An 18,284-nucleotide genomic window follows, 5' to 3' on the forward strand; every position below is an offset into this window, starting at 1 on the left:
ACTCGAGCTCACTTAACAGATAAGTAGCATCATCCTGGAAGCTATGCTAAGGCACATAGAAGGCAGAGAGGTGATCAGTGACATCAACAGTGTGGTCGAATGCACCCTCAGCAAGTTTGCTGATGTCATTAAGCTGTGGGGTGCAGTGGATACCCAGAGGGACAAGATGCCATCCAAAGGGACCTAGACAGGCTTGAGCAGTGGGCCCAGGTGAACCTCATGAGGTTTAACAAATCCGAATGCAACCCTCAAGGGTCAAGGCAACCCTCACTACTAATACAAGCCGAGGGATGAAAGGATTGAGCACATTCCTGCTGGAAAAGACCTGAGGGTACTGGTGGATGGGAAGCTGGACATGAGTCAGCACTGTGCCCTCACAGCCTAGAAAGCCAACCATATCCTGGGCTGTATCAAAAGAAGTATGGCCAGCAGGGCGAGGGAGGTGATCCTACCTCTCTACTCTGTGCTGGTGAGGCCTCTCCTGGAGTATTGCGTCCAGATGTGGAGTCCTCAGTACAGGAGAGACAGACCTGTTAGAGAGCATCCAGAGGAGGGCCACAAAGATGATTTGAGGGACAAAACATCCCTCCAAGGACAGGCTGGAAGAACTACAGCTGTTAAGTCTGAAGAAGAGAAGGCTCTGAGATGTTCTCATAGCAGCCTTTCAGTATCCAGCCTTTTAGTATCCAGTATCAGCCTCCTCAGTATTCAGAGGAGCTACAAGAAAGAAGAGAACAGACTCTTTAGGAGGGTGTGTGGTGATAGAACAGGGGGAAATGGCTTCAAGCTTTAAAAAGGTGGATTTAGGTTGGATATATGGAAAAAGTCTTTTTATGTGAGGATGGTGAGGCACTGGAAGAAGTTGCCTAGAGATGTGGTGGATGCTTTCAAGGTGAGGTTGGATCAGGCCCTGGGTAACCTGTTTAGCTGTGGATGTCCCTGTTCATTACATGGGAGCTGGACTAGACCTTTGAAGGACTCTTCCCAATCTGAGGATTCTATGATTCTAAAAATTTAAGCTAGTCAGATGAAGAAAATCCTGTTGCTAAAGAAGATATTCAGATTTTTATATGATGCTAATGTGAAAAAATAAAGTAAATTGTGAAGTTACACTCACTGTGTTGTTCTTTTTTTATAGAGTATCTGATCTCTGTTATCTACCACATATAAGGAGATAAAATAATGGAGATCTGTCTTCAAAAAAATATGAGACCTTCAGTAAGGTCTCCAGTAATGTTTATGTGCTAAGAATTAACCTGAACACCGCTGTTTAACATGAAAATGAATATCTTGCATGTGTATACTACATTTAAAAAACAAGGAGATACTGTCAATGTGTACAGTAGGAACACATTTTATCAGACGTAATTATGGCATGGGGGACATTGAAGGGTATAAAAACTCCAGCTATGGTTTGAGGACATAGATCAATGAAAATAATATGCTACTGATGTGTAATGACATTTTTAAGAGGTCTTCTATAAAAAGAGAACTGGTCTTCATATATAAGATTTTGTATATTATTCCTTTCTTAGGTACATGAAAAATAGTTACTATCAACAGAGTTAGGTATATAAATAAAAGAAGGTACCAAAAATGGTCTATTTATACCTTTCCAATTATGACTTGCTTTGTAGTATGTGGCATTTAACATTTTCAATGCACCACACAGACATCAACTAATGAATCCTGACAACAACCCTGTGAGGTAAGCATCTGTAATCATCACCGTGTACAGGTGGCAAAGCTGACACAGAGGGCCAACTTCGAACAGGAGCTGCAGAAGGGATACAGTTAGCCAGATTAGTTAAGTGTCATATAGAATTTCAAGTAAGTCCTTTCTGTATGATAACAGCAGAGCTAGAACAGAAAATGGGGGTTTCCTGTCTTCAGCCCTCACACTCAGCATACTAGCATGTTATCTAATGATTTTAAGGAGCTCTTGGGCTGCACTGTCAACTGCCATAAGCAGCTACAATTTTTCTGAATCCAACAACAGTTACAACTTCTTACACCAACACTGAAGATGTTCCAAAGACTTTCTAAGCAGTTTCACACAAAAACTCTTAATGCTTGATTAAAAAGAAATAAAATATCTTATTTTTTTTTTAATTAATTTACTTATTTTGGCAGCACCTGATTTCTTCGGGAACACGTTTACATTTTGCTGAATTACACAAATACACTGTGCTTTTCGGATAGCTGCAGACATATTAATATTGAACTGCAGACAACCACATGTTGGTAATGAGCCCATTTTGTGTCTTGGCTCATGGAAAAGAATGTGGAAATACCTTGTTCTGTGGTATTTTTTCTCTGACAGTACTGATACAGTGCCGCAGGCACTCTGAAAATAATAGCATAAGGTTAACTGACAATTGCATGTGTATTTACAGCGATAGCCTGATATTATCATATTGTTAAAGAAAGAAGAAATCTGGGGCTAGAATATGCAACTAAATAAAATTCTAGCTGGTGAAATCAAGTGAAAACGTCATGTTCAAACTGTTCTATAGCTCACATTCTGTATACATGCAATTTCAGAAACCTCTGACAATCCAAGAGGAGAGGCAAAGACACAGGAAAATCTTTAAAAAGCAGTGAAGCATCAGTCCAGAAGTACTTGCAGATCTCACTAAATTAAATGTTAAGTTTTCGGCTTTCCACAAAGACACTATCATGCCATACAGAAAAAGCAAATGAATGAATGTTTACTACTGATCTAAAATAGAATGATTTTGACCTCTGGAATTTTTCACAATTTTTTTTTTAAAACAGAAGGTTATTTTTTTCAGAAACTAAAGGAGAGTCTGCAGGACTTAAGTGGCAAGGTCTGAAAGAATTCAGCTTGTAGAACAATAAATACTTGTGTCATTATGTAATACAGATGTATTTTGCATGTGTGTCATGGCCCACAGAATGCTCTAATGAGATAACCTAACAGAAAATATCTCACTGACTTCTTGAAGGCTCCTATCTACAAATCTTTACTAAGCAGAGAGAGAACTGTTGCACTTAATGCAGAGTCCAAATAAGCAGCCTGTCTGTGCCATTTGCTTGTGCCAGATCTTTAGCTTAGAAGGACAAACAAGTTTCACTTAAATAATTTTAATTCAGTAAGAGGATTTATTTGTGTACTTTCGCATAACCAAAACTGAATATCTCAAAGCATATATTCTGTAACTAAAGATGATTATGTGGAAGTTTAGGAGGCATCATAGTTATAGTGTTGATCACTGAAGAATTTAAGGGGTGATTTCTGGGAAAATACACTATACCTAGCCTTTCACCAGTCTGTCTTACTGACTGACTTTAAATATATTTTTAACTCAATATTTTCTTAGCTGACAAAAACAATTTTCTAAAAGCTGTGTTAGTATGTAGAATTTGTTATACAGCAGTAATTCAACTTGTCATGCTGTCCAATAGAAACATTACCAGAAGGCAATCTACCAGTTTCAGTCACTGTCACCAGGGTTTAAACAACACCACGGCATTTGAGAAACAGAGGTTTGCTATAAAACCTGCATCAGCTTGTTGTGGCAACTTTCCATATTGTGTCACCTTAGGTGGTGGACTCCATCAATACTTTTTGAACTGTTTCTTACCGAGAGTAAAAGAAATTGTGTGATGCAGAGGACTGAAAACTCTTTCAGACCACTCAGCTAGCACGTTGAACATAATGCGGTACTGCTACCAGAACATGTATAAGAGCAAACCTGTTAACAGTTATTAGAGCCCTTAACAAATATGTACACCTGCTTCCAGTGACACATTCTCAAGAGAGGGAAAATAATAGGGAGCACAAGAAGCTTGTACTCTCCTTGTCTCCCTCCCTCCTGATTTGTGAATCCATCCCCAGCATCTGGGAATGAAGGGCAAGGGCTGAAGAAAATATACAGTAGGACTACAGCAGCAAAGCTGTATACCTGAAGGGAGCAAGAAGGGGTGGTTCAGCCCCTCTGCACTCCTTATGAGACAGTGCCACCCTCCCTATAAGCAGCTTGTCCTCATCTAATACAGTGATGTGCTCTAGTGCTCAGCACTTTCAAGTCTACTTTGGGGATCTTATGCCTGAAGGTTAATAGACCTAACAAGATAGATTTCAACACAAAATATTGTGTGATGTAAACACTGAAAACAAAGACTAACATAAAAGAAAATGGAGTTTAAATGAAACTGGCTTGAAAAGCAGATTTGTTTCTTCAGTCCCCATAGCAGCACCAATTTCTCTGTTCACCTGCTTTGTGCTTTTTCACAACAGCGTCCTAGCCCAAAAAAACGTGTTTTAATATTTACATGCTCATTTTGATCTTGTGATATCTAGCACTGACAAAAGAAGTTATGCAATATTGTCATGATCCTAGAAATAGTATCATAATAGCTAAAACCTAGGGCACAAATTTTTACTAATTTATTCTACATTTAGCATTGTGCTGCCTTACAGTTTTCGTAATAAGCTCCTATTAAGTTAAATGCCCTATGCTAAACTCAAACATACCAAAGGCCCAAGAGTACTGAAAAAACTATCCCAACAGCAAGGTCATTTGATTCATAAATCATCATAATTTATGTCAAATATTCACAACTCCAAATCAAAGGTTATAACAGGGAGAATTCATCTTCTCTGTCTCCCTGATGATATAGTATATCTTGCTTAAATCTGTAGTTCATGATCGCTAAACAAAAATTAGGTTTCAGACACTGTTCGAGGAACTCATATATTAAATTTCATTAAAATTAATTCCTTTAGAGTGTGGTCAGTGACCTTTCCTATGTTCTTGTCATGGTTTTATGATTTTTGTTATTGGCATTCCACACCGTAACATCATGTAGAACACTGGGACTTAAAGAGTTAATGCTACAGTTTTGTGGATTGTCAATTTTTATCAGTACCTAGTTCTTAAAAGAGAACTGTTAGGACCTCATTCTCATTAAACTTTCAGAAAGCTCAGTTGTATTTGCAGAGATTTGAAAATAAGGAAACTGCAGTGCATTGGTATGTTACCCAGAGAGGCTGTAGAGCTTCCCTCCTCAGAAATCCTCAGGGGCTGTTGTAAGTAACATGCTCTGGGGTCCCTGTTTGAGCAGGGGCTGGGTGAGGTGAGCTCCAGAGTTCTCTGCCAATCTCAGCCATTCTTTTCTTTATCAATACTGCTCATGCTTTTAGCTTGTGTTAGTCTAAATATGTGACATGAGGAGCAGCATAAATGGTCCTGTTATTTTCAAAAGAATGTGCATTGCTGCAGTAATTTATTATTAGAAGCATATTGTTAGCCTTTTGCAAACAGTATTAAAGCACTGAGAAAAGCAAGGCAACTTCAAACTGAAATTGATTTGCTTTCCTGCCTTTTTTTTTTTTTTTTTTTTCCGCTATTTCATACTTTCAAGCTGACTGCGACTGTTTCTTGCTTTACAATGCTAATCACATTTTTCTTTTTTGCTTCTTTCTCATCACATGATCTGCTGGAGGATAGAAAAGCACAACAGAGGGACCTGGATAGACTGGATCAATGGGCCAAGGTAAACTGTATGAGTTTTAATAGGGCCAAGTGCCAGGTCCTGCATGTTATTCACAACAACTCCAGAAATCCTACAGGCTTGAGGAGGAGTGTCTAGAAAGCTGCCTGATGGAAAAGGACCTTGGCATACTGATGGGCAGTCAGCTGAATATGAGCCAGCAGTGTGTCCAGGTGTCCAAGAAAGCCAATGGCTTCCTGGCCTGTATCAGGAATGGTGTGGTAAGCAGGACTAGGGAGGTAATCCTGCCCCTGTACTCGGCACTGGTGAGACCCCACCTTGAGTACTGTGTTCAGTTTTGGGCACCTCAGTACAGAAAAGACATTGAGGTCCTGGAGAAGGTCCAAAGAAGGGCAACAAGGCTTGTGAAGGGCTTGGAGAATATGCCCTCTGATGAGCGACTAAAGGGGCTGGGGTTGTTTAGTCTGTGGAAGAGAAGGCTAAAGGGAGACCTCATTGCTCTCTTCAAATACCTGAAAGATGACTGCAGTGAGAGTGGCTTTGGTCTCTTCACTGGTGACACGTCAAGGGGAAATGGCCTCAAGTTGCACCAGGAGAAGTTTAGGTTGGATCGCAGGAAACACTTGTTTACAGAAAGAGTTGTTAAACACTGGAATAGGCTCCCCAGGGAGGAGGTTGAGTCACCATTCCTGGATGCATTTAAAAACCATTTGGCTGTAGTGCTAAGGGACATCATTCAGCAGTGGGTTGTTAGGGTAGTATGGTTATGTTGTAGTTGGGCTTGCTGATCATGAAGGTCTTTTCCAACCTAAGCAATTCTATGACCTGAGCAATTCTATGAAGAATTAATGGGAAACACTGAGAAAATTGTAATAATTATCATAATGTCAATTAGTATACCTAATGAAAATGTAATGGATGCACGTGAGGTGCAAAATTAGATCAGCAATGTTCTTAAGACCTATCATACATTCAGAAGTTGTTGGGGTTTTTTTGTTTGTTTTTTTGAGAGAGAAAGGAATACAGACAGTTATATGCAACCAAAGGCACAAGAATTTTTATGATGGAAACTTGTATATAAACATATACCTTAGCACCAGCTGTATTTCCAAAGCACTCTACAGTATCCCTGTTCATCAATCCTTGTTCTCCTCAGCTATAGTTTCTCCTCATTAAATTCAGCAACTTGAAAGCTCCACTTCGTGTTCAACTTGCAATAGTTAAATTACTTATATTTTCTACGTATTCAAAAATCAAATAAAAAAAGAATAAACCTACCACTGTAGTACTGATAAAGTTCAACACACCAAAAAAGTCATGTAAAAATTGATGCTTTTTAACAAATAAATACACGTTTTCTTAAAAATGTAGTATTTTACTAAATAAATAAATAAATAAATAAATAAATAAATTCCCTCATATTAAAGAAGTTTAAACACTGGAAATAATTCCACAGTTACCATACGTTCTGAGAACTCCTTCATTATTTTTCCATTCACAATTTCTACTCATCATTCACTCTTGATTAAATATTTGTTCTACTGATACCTATTTGAAGTCACAAATCAGAACACACAGTTGTTAGGACATGTTTAGGGCACAATATGTTTAAGACAACATAATACTGTGAATTTATAGGCAGTCAAAAATGGTTGAAGAGTTTCAAATCCAAAGAGGCACAATTTATTGGATTTTTATTTTTTTTTTTACCAGACTCACTGAATATAACTACAGAAAACAGACTTTCAGTTCTTAAAACGATTCTTCAAATTCAAAAGTTTTGTTCTATTGTGTTTTCCAGCTATGTTTATTAAATATTTCACTTTTCCCTACAATCTTTACTCTTTGTAACTTGATGGCTACGCTAACTGCTGATTCTAGCTAAGGTAACTGAAAATGCTATAGTGAAAATGTAATACTTAAAAACTGCATTCCTAATTTTTCAGATTCTGTATGGATGCTATTGTTTCCGTCTTTGTGGTGCTGGTGGTTATACATAAGTAATATGCTTGAAGAAGAATTATTAATTGGAAAAGATATCAGACTCATATTGGGGAAGGTATTCAGAACATAAATTGATGATAGTCATTTGTTTTCTAGTGTACTCACTTCAGAATCCTTCAGAATTGTTGTTTACTGTCTCCCTCTTCTCAGGTTTACTTGGGAAAACTGTTTTATATTATGAGTATTTATTTATTTGTCCCCCTAGATGCCAGTAATTTCCATGGCAGTTCTGACAGCATGGCATCATACCTGCTAGGATGAGGTGGAATGTTGTCATACAGCTGAAAGAGATCTGGCAACTAGTAACAGCTAGGTAGACCAAATAAATATATTTTATAATTAAACTGAGAACGCTTCACCAATTGGAACATTTTGCAAATAAACTTTGGGACCTCTCAGAAATCTTCAGGACAGTTATTTGTAGGCTGGCACAGATTTGAGAGACCTTTCTAACAACTTGACTCATTAGATTTGTTTTTTCAAAGAGATAGCCGCCAGCTGCAACATTTGGTTCTCACCTTCTCGCCTTTCACATAAACTATAAGCAATGTTTTAATTGTGGCTTTCAATGGGCCATTATTAAGCAAGAGAGACTGCAATTTTTCATCCCACAGTACAGTTTCTGAATCTGGTCCTCAGCAAAGTGTAGTAACACATGAATTAAAAATTTCAGACTAAACTAGTTTCTTACTGTTATTTTTTGAGATTAGAAAATTATTCATTTTTTTTCTTGGAACAGTGATATTTGGTCATGTCCTCTAGGACTGTAAATTATAATAGCCAGATTGAATTCAGTGGACCTATGTGAGTCTGTATTAACAGTGCATCTGTCTCGTTGTGTGTAATGTAACAGTATTAGGCCACTCTGCAGAGAGAGATTATTTCTTTTTATGTAGGACGGTAAGAAGAGATTACACTGAAATGAGGAGTAATTAGATTTTCATGCCATCAGAAAGTTAAAGTAAAGTAAAAATAAAAAAAAGATTCTGTTCAACTCCAAAGCAAGCAACTGAAAGCCAAAGTCCACAAAAATCATCAGAGGAAGACTAAGTGACTGGTTTCCTTCTTCTGACACATAGAACTATGAATGTGGGGCAGTGCATTTTCTGATCCCACCACAACAGGGAACACCAGAGCCACCATTTGCAACACTGGTCTGGTCTCCTTCAGTGTCTCATTTACAGTTTGCTGTTGTTTAATATCACCCATGGATTAAATAGGAAAAACCTACCACAAAAAGCTGCTTTAATTTTTCTCTTCTGACCAGAACTGGAAATTCAAATTTCACCTTACCTTTTGGGAGCAGTGCCATTCTTGTGGCTGGAAGCTTCTCACACAACCTCACCATACCTCATCTTCTTGAGTTTGTGCACAGCAGGACCCAGAGCTGACCTGTATCCAACCTGTGGGTGGTCCTGAGGTGGAGCAGCAAGCCCAAAGGAACACAGGGTACCAATACGGCAGCAAAGCCCAGTGCAGACTGCCCGAGCCAGGAGGGCCCTTTAAAGCCCCTAAGGCTCTGTCTTTAGTTGGAGGTAAGATGGTACCAGAACCATTCCTGCTTCTACCCAGTCTGTACTTGTTCTTCCCACTGATACCATGAAGAGTTCTTAGGTTCTGCTAGGGCAAGAGAGCTGAGATTCAACACCTGCCAGTAGCAGCTGATGGCATTAACAGGCTAGGATGCTCCCCCTTTGAAGGAGTGTACTTTTACCATGGCGTTTATGACCAGAGTGGTAAGATTAATACTTCCTCTGGGAATATGTCTCAGAACAATTTTGTTCTCATATCTAAAACAGTTTTTTCAAAAGGCTAGAAGTGCTGTGAAACTTCATTTCTTAGTAAATAAGCTACCCCCAAAATAAAGCACTTTCAACTTTACCTGGGAGTAGATCAGCTGCTTTAAAGATCAAGACTGCACTTTGCTGACTTTGCAGATACCAGGTTTGCTACTTCAAAAATGCACTGTGCTTTTTTCATGCCCCAGGATTGACTAGCTCATTCCAGAAATGACTGTTTCTTTCTCCTGAAGAGATCCTCCAACAGATCAGCAGCATAGTAGATAAAATGAAGGAAAGGGTGTATTTACACAGCAGCTTGATGGCCTCTTCGTTAATCAATCCTTGGGATGCCTTTAAGGTCAGACTGCTCTAGGCAATATACATTGCCTTCTTCACTCTTTGACACCATTTACATACTTTTTCCTTAATTAACTGAGTTATGCACGTGTATTTTTCCCATGGGGCAGGTGTGCTGGCTATATGCCATTCATCAAAGGAGTGTTTGTAATGCTTGTGTATGAACTAACATCTGGCCATCTTGTTTTCACTGACCACACACTTGAGGAGGGATTTTTAAACAAGGACTTATATAGTTTCCCTTTTCATTTTTCTCTACCACGTAATGGAATAGGATGTCTGAAGTAACTGAATATCTTTTACTACATTCAGCAAGAAGCAGCTGGCATAATTTTACAGGAAATGGAGAAAGCAGTTGGTTTAATAGGACAGTCTCGGAGAATTACATCAATATCATTTTTGCTTGCTATAAGTATTACTGTATTAAGTCTTCTGTTAAAGATGCTGGAATTCAAACAGGCCATTCCTATACAATGATCAAACAAAAATGTTGTTGTACAGACTCACAAACTTATGGGAGGAAATGTGAATTAAATAAATATCACTGCCAATTTTAACTGTACTGTCTGCAGGTTCTTATAAGAGAACCTTGAAATTTAAAACTTCAAGTTTATGTTAATCACACTGATTTTAATTTATAAAAAGGATGCTTGTACATATGGTTTCAAATTTGTAGTCTTGAATAAAAACTGTAAAATTACATATTTTATTGACATAAAGTCCTCAACTTTTCTGTCAACAACCTTGTTATGCTTTATCCAAGAAGTAAAGGGGTTTTCGTGAACCCTATGACATTTTGAATTCTCTCTTCTTCTATTCAGTGCTACATTACAGCAAAATTACGCCCTGAAGATTTGACCCCATACTCAGTCCTAACTTGATTCTGTTCCATTCCTCTTCAGTCTATTCCCCCTTCAATTTTCCTGTTACTGCACTAGACTTGGATCCATTTCATGACTACAAGAAAAGTTTATTCAAGTTTCATCCCTGTAATAATCTCCTTCTTATTCCAGCAAAGGTCAGTGGATGGATGCAAGGCGAGGTGGTGTGTTTCAGCAATGATGACAATGATGTAAAGACAGGCCACATTCCAGATGAGCATGCAGACTTTTGCCAGCATGACACACAAGCTCTTGTTCATCACTGGTGAAAACGCAGAGCTAATGGTGGTGACTGTATTGACAAAAACTGTTTTGTAGCTGAGAATTTGCTCTATCAAATACTGTTGTAGTTTCCATGGAAATAAATGGAAGGCATTACTTTCTGAGTGACCTAGGTGTTTGCAGTTGTATGTAAAAGACAGTGGCTAAGCTTCTTACATTAGTTTTTTCATTAAGTGGTAGCACATCATCTGTGTGATATTCATTGTTTCCTTAAAAAAGGCTGTTCTCTTGTTACTACCAACATCACTGAGATGGTTTTTAAATCTGAATGTGGATAACAGAAATTTGAGTAAACTGTTGAGCTGCAGCACTGAAGTTACACCCCAGGGAAACAGGATTTAAGTTGTACTTAAACACTTCTTTATTGTGTTTAGCTGCTGAATGGTTGTTTTAAGGGCATATCACCAAACACCTGGGGAAGTAACACTGTGTAGAATACTGTAGGATAACCTCAGACCTTCTCAGCTTCACATTTCATTTCCTTGGCCCTTTATGCCATTTTGCTGTTCGCTTATAATCATTCCCATTATCTGTGAAAGGATTTCATAAGAGCAAATATTTCACTCATATACTAGAAAAGCATTTAGTAATCCACGGAGGTAAAACTTCAATATTATCATTTAAAATTTAAGCCATATTACAATATTTAGCAACAGAAATAATAATCTAATAAAAGAAAACAATCTTTGGAGAATAGAAAGCAACAAAATGTGACTGCAAAATTATTTCCCAATCTCTGTAGAACATTCCGTTAAGTCAATGGCTTGTTTGAAAATTTTCAGATGCCACTTCAGTTTAATTACATCAACAGAAAGATACTTAAGTGAAGTTGCAGGAAGATAGCAATTTGCATCGTCTATAATTTCTTAAACTGCCATACTTTTTGGCATGTCAATCAATAGGACATGATGTCTTGTTATTTGAAGTTCATCATATATCATTTAATATTGACTGTCATGCTGTATCGTCAACAGGGCAATCTATCATAGGTGAATTCAGTCATATGGCTAGATAAATGGATATAAATTTATTCTTTTATATTGCTGTAAGCACATAATTAACAGCACAATAAATAATCAGAATAAAAATATACAGCATCCCATAGATTTTTCTATAATTATGCTATTCTCTTCATTCATTTAGGAAATAGCTGAAAAATGTGAATTTCTTTCTAGCATTAACAGATAGATACTGAGACAATATCACACATCTTTTACAGGCAGATGCAGGAAGAACAGTAGGCCAAGTAAAGATGTGGATCTACCATTCTTTTCAGTTCAGCTTCTGGTATATTTTGATAGGTAACGCTATTTTAGAATGAAATATCTGAAAGTTAGGAGTGCACACTAAAGAAATAACACAGTCTGCTTGCACAGCTCTTGTATGACTTCCTAAATTATGACCACTGTAGGAGACCTGTTTTTGCCAGTGATTACTGCTGTTAGCCAAAGAACCAGGCAGGGTACTTCATTATTGAAAAAAGCAGTTGGTTTTGTTTTGTTTGTTGTTTTATGTTGCCAGTTACCTCACACTAGAGGGAATCTAGTAATGTCAAATTAGAGTTGACATTACTTATCACAATGCAAGAATTATATACAAGGTATATATTGTATACATTTTATACAAAGGTTCTCAATTTGGGAAACAGCCTATGCATTAAATGCATCTCTAAGAGCATTTGAAAGTGGACTAATGTATAAGACAGAAGGAGATTACTTAATTAAAAATTAAATCAAGGAAAGAAATAGCTATGAGAAGATTTCTGGTTTGAATACAAAACAGTATAAGAGGGAGCTGTTGGTAACTTAACAGCCACACCACCTATCTTTTGATTGGGCACCAGAATGAATTATGGTTGTAATGGTAAGAAATTTATGAAATTTTTTTAGTTACTCAAATCTTGCTGTCTATCCAATCTGCTGAAACCCTTTTTTAATCACTGCTCCACACTCCTTTGACCTTTTTCTATCTACATCCGTCACATTATCTTCAGCAACTTCCACACTTAACTGCTTCCTTTTCCCCTTCAATGCTGGGGAAGGTGTACTTGCTCAGTTTTTTGTTTTTTTTTTTTTTTTTTTTTTTTTTTAGAGCCTGATTTGCCTCAAAGATGACAAATCAGGAAAGGAAAAATGTAATAAAAATTTCAATTTTCAGAAGAATATAAACCACAGAATCACCAAGCTTCGGAAAGTCCTCCAAGATCATCCAGTCCAACCTACCCCCAATTTTTCCCCACTAAAAACCATATCCCCTAAGACAGTATTTAATGTTTCTTGAACCTCTAGGGATGTTGACTCAACCACCTCCCTGGGCAGCCCATTCCAGTGCCTGACCACTCTTTTTCACAATATGCAACCCAAACTTCCCACAGTGCAACCTGAGGCCAATCCTTCTAGTCCTATTGCTAGTTACATGAAAGAAGAGGCCAACCCTCACCTTGCTTCAATCTCCTTTCAGGTAGTTGTAGAAAGCAAAAAGGTCTTCCCTGAGCCTCTTCTATTCCAGACTATCTGAAATGTTCAGCAGTTTTAAAGTCATATTCATATGAAGTCATCAGACCACATGGGATTCGTATGCTTTCACCAAGACCATTTTGAGGATCTCTTTTGTCTAATATAAAGTCAGAAGCTTGTTATTTAAGTACACCTGAAAAAAATACACAGCCACAGAAAGGCATCTTTAGGAAAGCTGTTTTGCTATGTTAAACAAAAAAAAAAGTGTGTTGATAGAGGTTTCCAAAATCAGATAACCTAAATGCACCATAATTTCAGCAGAAAAAAAAAAAAAAGGTAGAATTCTCTGAAGAATTGTGTCTGACAGACAACATTCTTTTTCATTGATGTCTCAGGGCTCATATGATTGCAGGCTCACGATCCTGTGGATTTTAGGGTTCATAACCCTAGAAGTGCCATGTAGACTGAAGACCAAAAGTCTGCCAGTATAAACATCTCTAAAGCAGCTACTTTTGAAAAATCTAAAGTTGTGGGATGCTAGATATTGAATTCCCATGTAAAGTATAGTATTGAATTCCTGAAATAGTGTTTCTTTGCTCAGTATAACTCCAGTTACTAGACTTATATGAAAACATAGATTTTCATGAGCTGATTCAGTACCTCTGCTTTGCTGACCACATGAGAAAGAATAAACACTTGTGAGGTCTCCATGTTAGAGCATATAACACTGGAAATAAGGCAAGGCAAAGCTCTTTCAACAGCTTCCCTTGAAGAAGCAGCAGCAGAAACAGTTTGAAATGAGGAAACAACACTATGAAATCACTGGCTTATTATCTTTAACTTTCTGGTCTATTGCCAATTTGTGAGTAACAATGAAGTGAATTGGTCAGAAGCAGTAGCTTCCCATACTGATTTGAAAGCATAAGCATAAGGTCTCCAGCTTAGCACCTCTAAATGCAGTAGACTTTGTCACATGTCCTTGAGGTCACCTGCTCATCAGTATATCGAACACTGCAGGGATGTCAAAGCATGAGCCTCTCTGGAGAACTGACTCAGGCCTTCTGTCTTGCTGGACTGGTGTCAAAACTTCTGTAGGATCAAGCTGGATAAAAGCCAAGGAGTAGGCTCTCGTAGAATTACTGGCACATCCCCTCAAATTTTCTGGGTTTATGTCAAGATACTGACAAGGCCATTCTGTTTCCCTTAGCTTCATGTTGAGAAGAGTTTTTAGTAGGATATTGAGTTTATTATACAGAAATCACATTTTGCATTTAAGCAGATGATTTTTATTCTTCTTTTCCTCTCCAGAGGATTTCATAGTGGCAGAGGTGGAACAGATGCCAGATTATCAGTCCTGACCTGGGTAATCTCCCTACATGAATTACTCATCTGTTACTTTTGTTACCATGGAGCAACAGAGAATTCTGAATACTCAAATCCTCAATATTTTACACCTTCCATAATTGCTCCCTTCACCCAAGGAGTTTCTTATTTCCCTTGCTTGAAATGAATGATAGGAAATAAGTACAGTTACACTCATGAATAAGGAAAGGATGCCCTATCCAAAGCATAAAATAAGATGGAGACAATTGTTTTTCAGAGTTATGATGAGTTCTATCTCTGTTTAACATGCACCCAACAAAAATTTTGTTTAATATAAATTCCTCCCCGTGTCCTAGGAAATCTATAGGTTTTGATTAACAGAACACAATGTTTTTATCATAGCAGATCATCTTTACAAGGAAGGAGAAGACTATTACATGCATTTTATGTAATAGAAGAGTATTGAGTTCTTCTGAACTATTGAGGGTATTGTTGCATAATATGAAAGACTCAGAATATACAGGATGACAAATATTTATATTAAAAATAATTTGAAGTGATATAACAGTGCCGGTTTTCTGGTAGCAATGAGTCCAACATTAAATTCCATTGAGGAACAGAAGTATCACAGTCCTTATTATAAGAGTGCTTAAAGAAACTGATAAGAGCACAAAGAAGCACTTGAGTCAAAGGATGGCTACTATTCTAAATACAGCTAGTATTTCTTAAGTCCCTAAAATCGACCTGAGATTTGATATGTCATTGTCTGAAGTGGTAAAAGCAAGTGACAGAATCCTCATTGAAAGGTAGTAAATTTATGCTATTATCCATATTACACGATTTTAAAAGCATTAAACACCTATGATGAAGGTCTTATAGGCTTCATGGTTTTAAAGTTCTAGTACTAAGACATTTCTGAAATTAGAACTTAGGACACTAAGTAACTTGGACGCTTCTGAAAAGTAGTCCCTTGACATTTTCTATAGGCTATACATGTTATGGGCAAGGTGCAATATATTTGCAAGTAGTCTTTGCCCCATTTCAGTTGAAAAGAATTAAAATTTATAACTCAGATGAATGTATTACTGTTTAGTTTTTAACTAAATAGGATACTTGATTTATATTACTTGAAATCAAATTTAAAAGGATAACAGCTTAACTATATTTAGAAAAATAAAGTGCAGTGTTAACAAAGCTAGCTTCTGGAGCTGATACTTCATCAGCCTGACACATCACTGTAATATGAATGTGAAACTTTTAGGAAATAAATAACCCATTAAAAAAAGATTCAGCTCATGCTTTGCCACTGTTTTTAACACTCGTTGCTGAGCATGGCATTTAATAGCCCTTCCTCTGTTTACTAGAGACATCTAAAGAAAGTTATGCTTACATGAGCAGAAAATAGTAAAGGATCAGTCTCTTTGTTGATACTGTAGTTTTGTAGCCAGCCTTCTCATATTTAAAATGCTACTTTTAGGAGTTGTAAACCATATTTCCTAATAATTACTATAGATAGAAACATAATTTAGTGTATTTTTACAGGCTTAGTACATTTTGTTCTATTGTAAACCATATTTCCTGATAATTACTATAGATAGACAAATAATTTAGTATATTTTTATAGGGTTAGTACATTTTTATAGTATGGTAAACCATATTTCCTTATAATTACCAGAGAGAGAAAAATAATTTATATTTTTATAGGTTAGTACATTTTTATTACTGTACAATTTTTGCAGATTAAGTACTTTGTGCTTTTTCTTTTTAAAGCAGTCACATTTCCTCAGTAACCACTTTTTTATTATTTATGTAATTTACAGATGATAGGTTCTTAAACTTGTTTTCCCTATTTTGCATTTTAAAGTTTCTATATAAATGTATGTGCTGCTAATTTTGAAGGAAGAACAAAGCGCCTGTGAGAAACTGTAGAAGTTAATGACATTGTTAAAATGATGACAGATTGCTTTAATGGTAGATATGCACTTAATTGGGGAAAGTATAACAAAATGTGCTATTTCATACTACTAAAAAGAGTCAGTCAGGAGCCATCACCCATTTACAGTCTTGTCTTCACCCAAATCACAATGCATGTACAGTGTGATAACTGATAGACATTGCTAGGCATGTATTCATGTACTGTACATTCATTCAGACAACCCATTAAATAGTGTTTGTTAACCTTTAATTCAGATGTCTGCAATAAGATAATACAATGTAAAACACAAGTCAATGGAGGGTCGTAAAGCTGCTTCTGCTACAGTTTTTATTAGCCTGTTATTCAGTGCTGAATGCAGCTACACCCTGAAGCAAGTCTTGTATAAAAGTACAGTGTCAATATATTATGATACAAACTCAACCTATAAAATCAATGACAAGTATTATGTCTGTTGCTATCACCTACTAAAATATAGATACTGTTTTTAATGGATGCAGTGGTGCTAGGCTCAACATCACTGTGCTACTAAACTTAACCCCTTAGGCATGAAACACAGAGGGCTTCTGGGCTCATTGTAGGGTGCAACAACAATCAAGACAGCATATGCAAGCTTAAGAATATGTATGTGTTAAATTCCTACTAAAAGGCTGTTGAGGGAAACAGAATTCCAATCTATACGGTGGTGTGATTATCAATTACATTCTTAATAAGGTTGATTTGCAAGAAAGGGGGACCATCTATCCTGTTAATCAAGTGTTTGTATTTTATTAGTAAATAAATAGAATGTGTATTGTAAAATCTGAAAATAGCATCAAGCTAAAGAGGATTTCAAGTATTTTGGAAAATATGGTTAGAATTCAAAGCAGTAAATTGCAAGAGGACACTGAAATCATGTGATATAATTCAATATGAGTAACTTCAAAGTAGAGAAATTCTCCCACTACTCCAACTTGACTGCATGAGCAAAAACAAGGCAGTAACTGAAAGCGATAGGCACACTGTGTAGCAAACAAACAAAATAATTCTATCAGCAACAGCAACAACACTACTTACCCTTAGAAGGCCTGAGGTAGGCAGGGATCTCAAGCAAGATAACTTCTCCACTGCCAACCCTTAAATGAGGTCTGCGAAGGGGTAGATCCTGGCTCCAGACCTTCTGGTCACTCAGTTGCATTGTATGCACCTGAGATCCTCTGGGTTGGACCTGCCTTCCCACCAGGTGCTCAATCACTGTTTCAGGCCATGACTTAGCATTTCCACTACAGCAAATTTATATTTTAATGACTGTTCATCTAAAATAATGATGTAACTACAAGCAATATGAGACTTAGAAGATTTTTGTAAGAGGCAAATGGCTGTAGCATTTAGTACTATTGCATGCTGCAACTTCTTGATTTGTCTTGTTCCTGTACAGTATTGCTGATTGTGGAAGAAAGTGTGTCATTTCTCACAATGATTTAACTACTGATTGTGCATTTATGGATGCCACAGCTGTTGACTGCTCTGCTCTTTCAATTTCATTTTCATATTTAGCTGATAGCAGGTGTCACGGAGTTGACCAGATCAATCTATGTCCGTGACAGGGGCGACAGGCCTCTGCCCTGCCCCCCCACCCCAGTCCCACAAAAAATGGGAAGGAAGGAAGGAAGGAAAAGAACAGCGGCAACAATCTATGGAGGAAAACTTATTTTACTATAATATCGGAATACAAAATAACACAATATACAATTTAATTGAAATTGAGATTAATAAGTCAGACAAGATAAGAGAGAGAGAGAGAGTT

Source organism: Lagopus leucura, unplaced genomic scaffold (genome assembly GCF_019238085.1).
Source record: "Lagopus leucura isolate 7727_CA_CO unplaced genomic scaffold, USGS_WTPT01 Super-Scaffold_1, whole genome shotgun sequence".
Taxonomy (NCBI): Eukaryota; Metazoa; Chordata; class Aves; order Galliformes; family Phasianidae; genus Lagopus; species Lagopus leucura.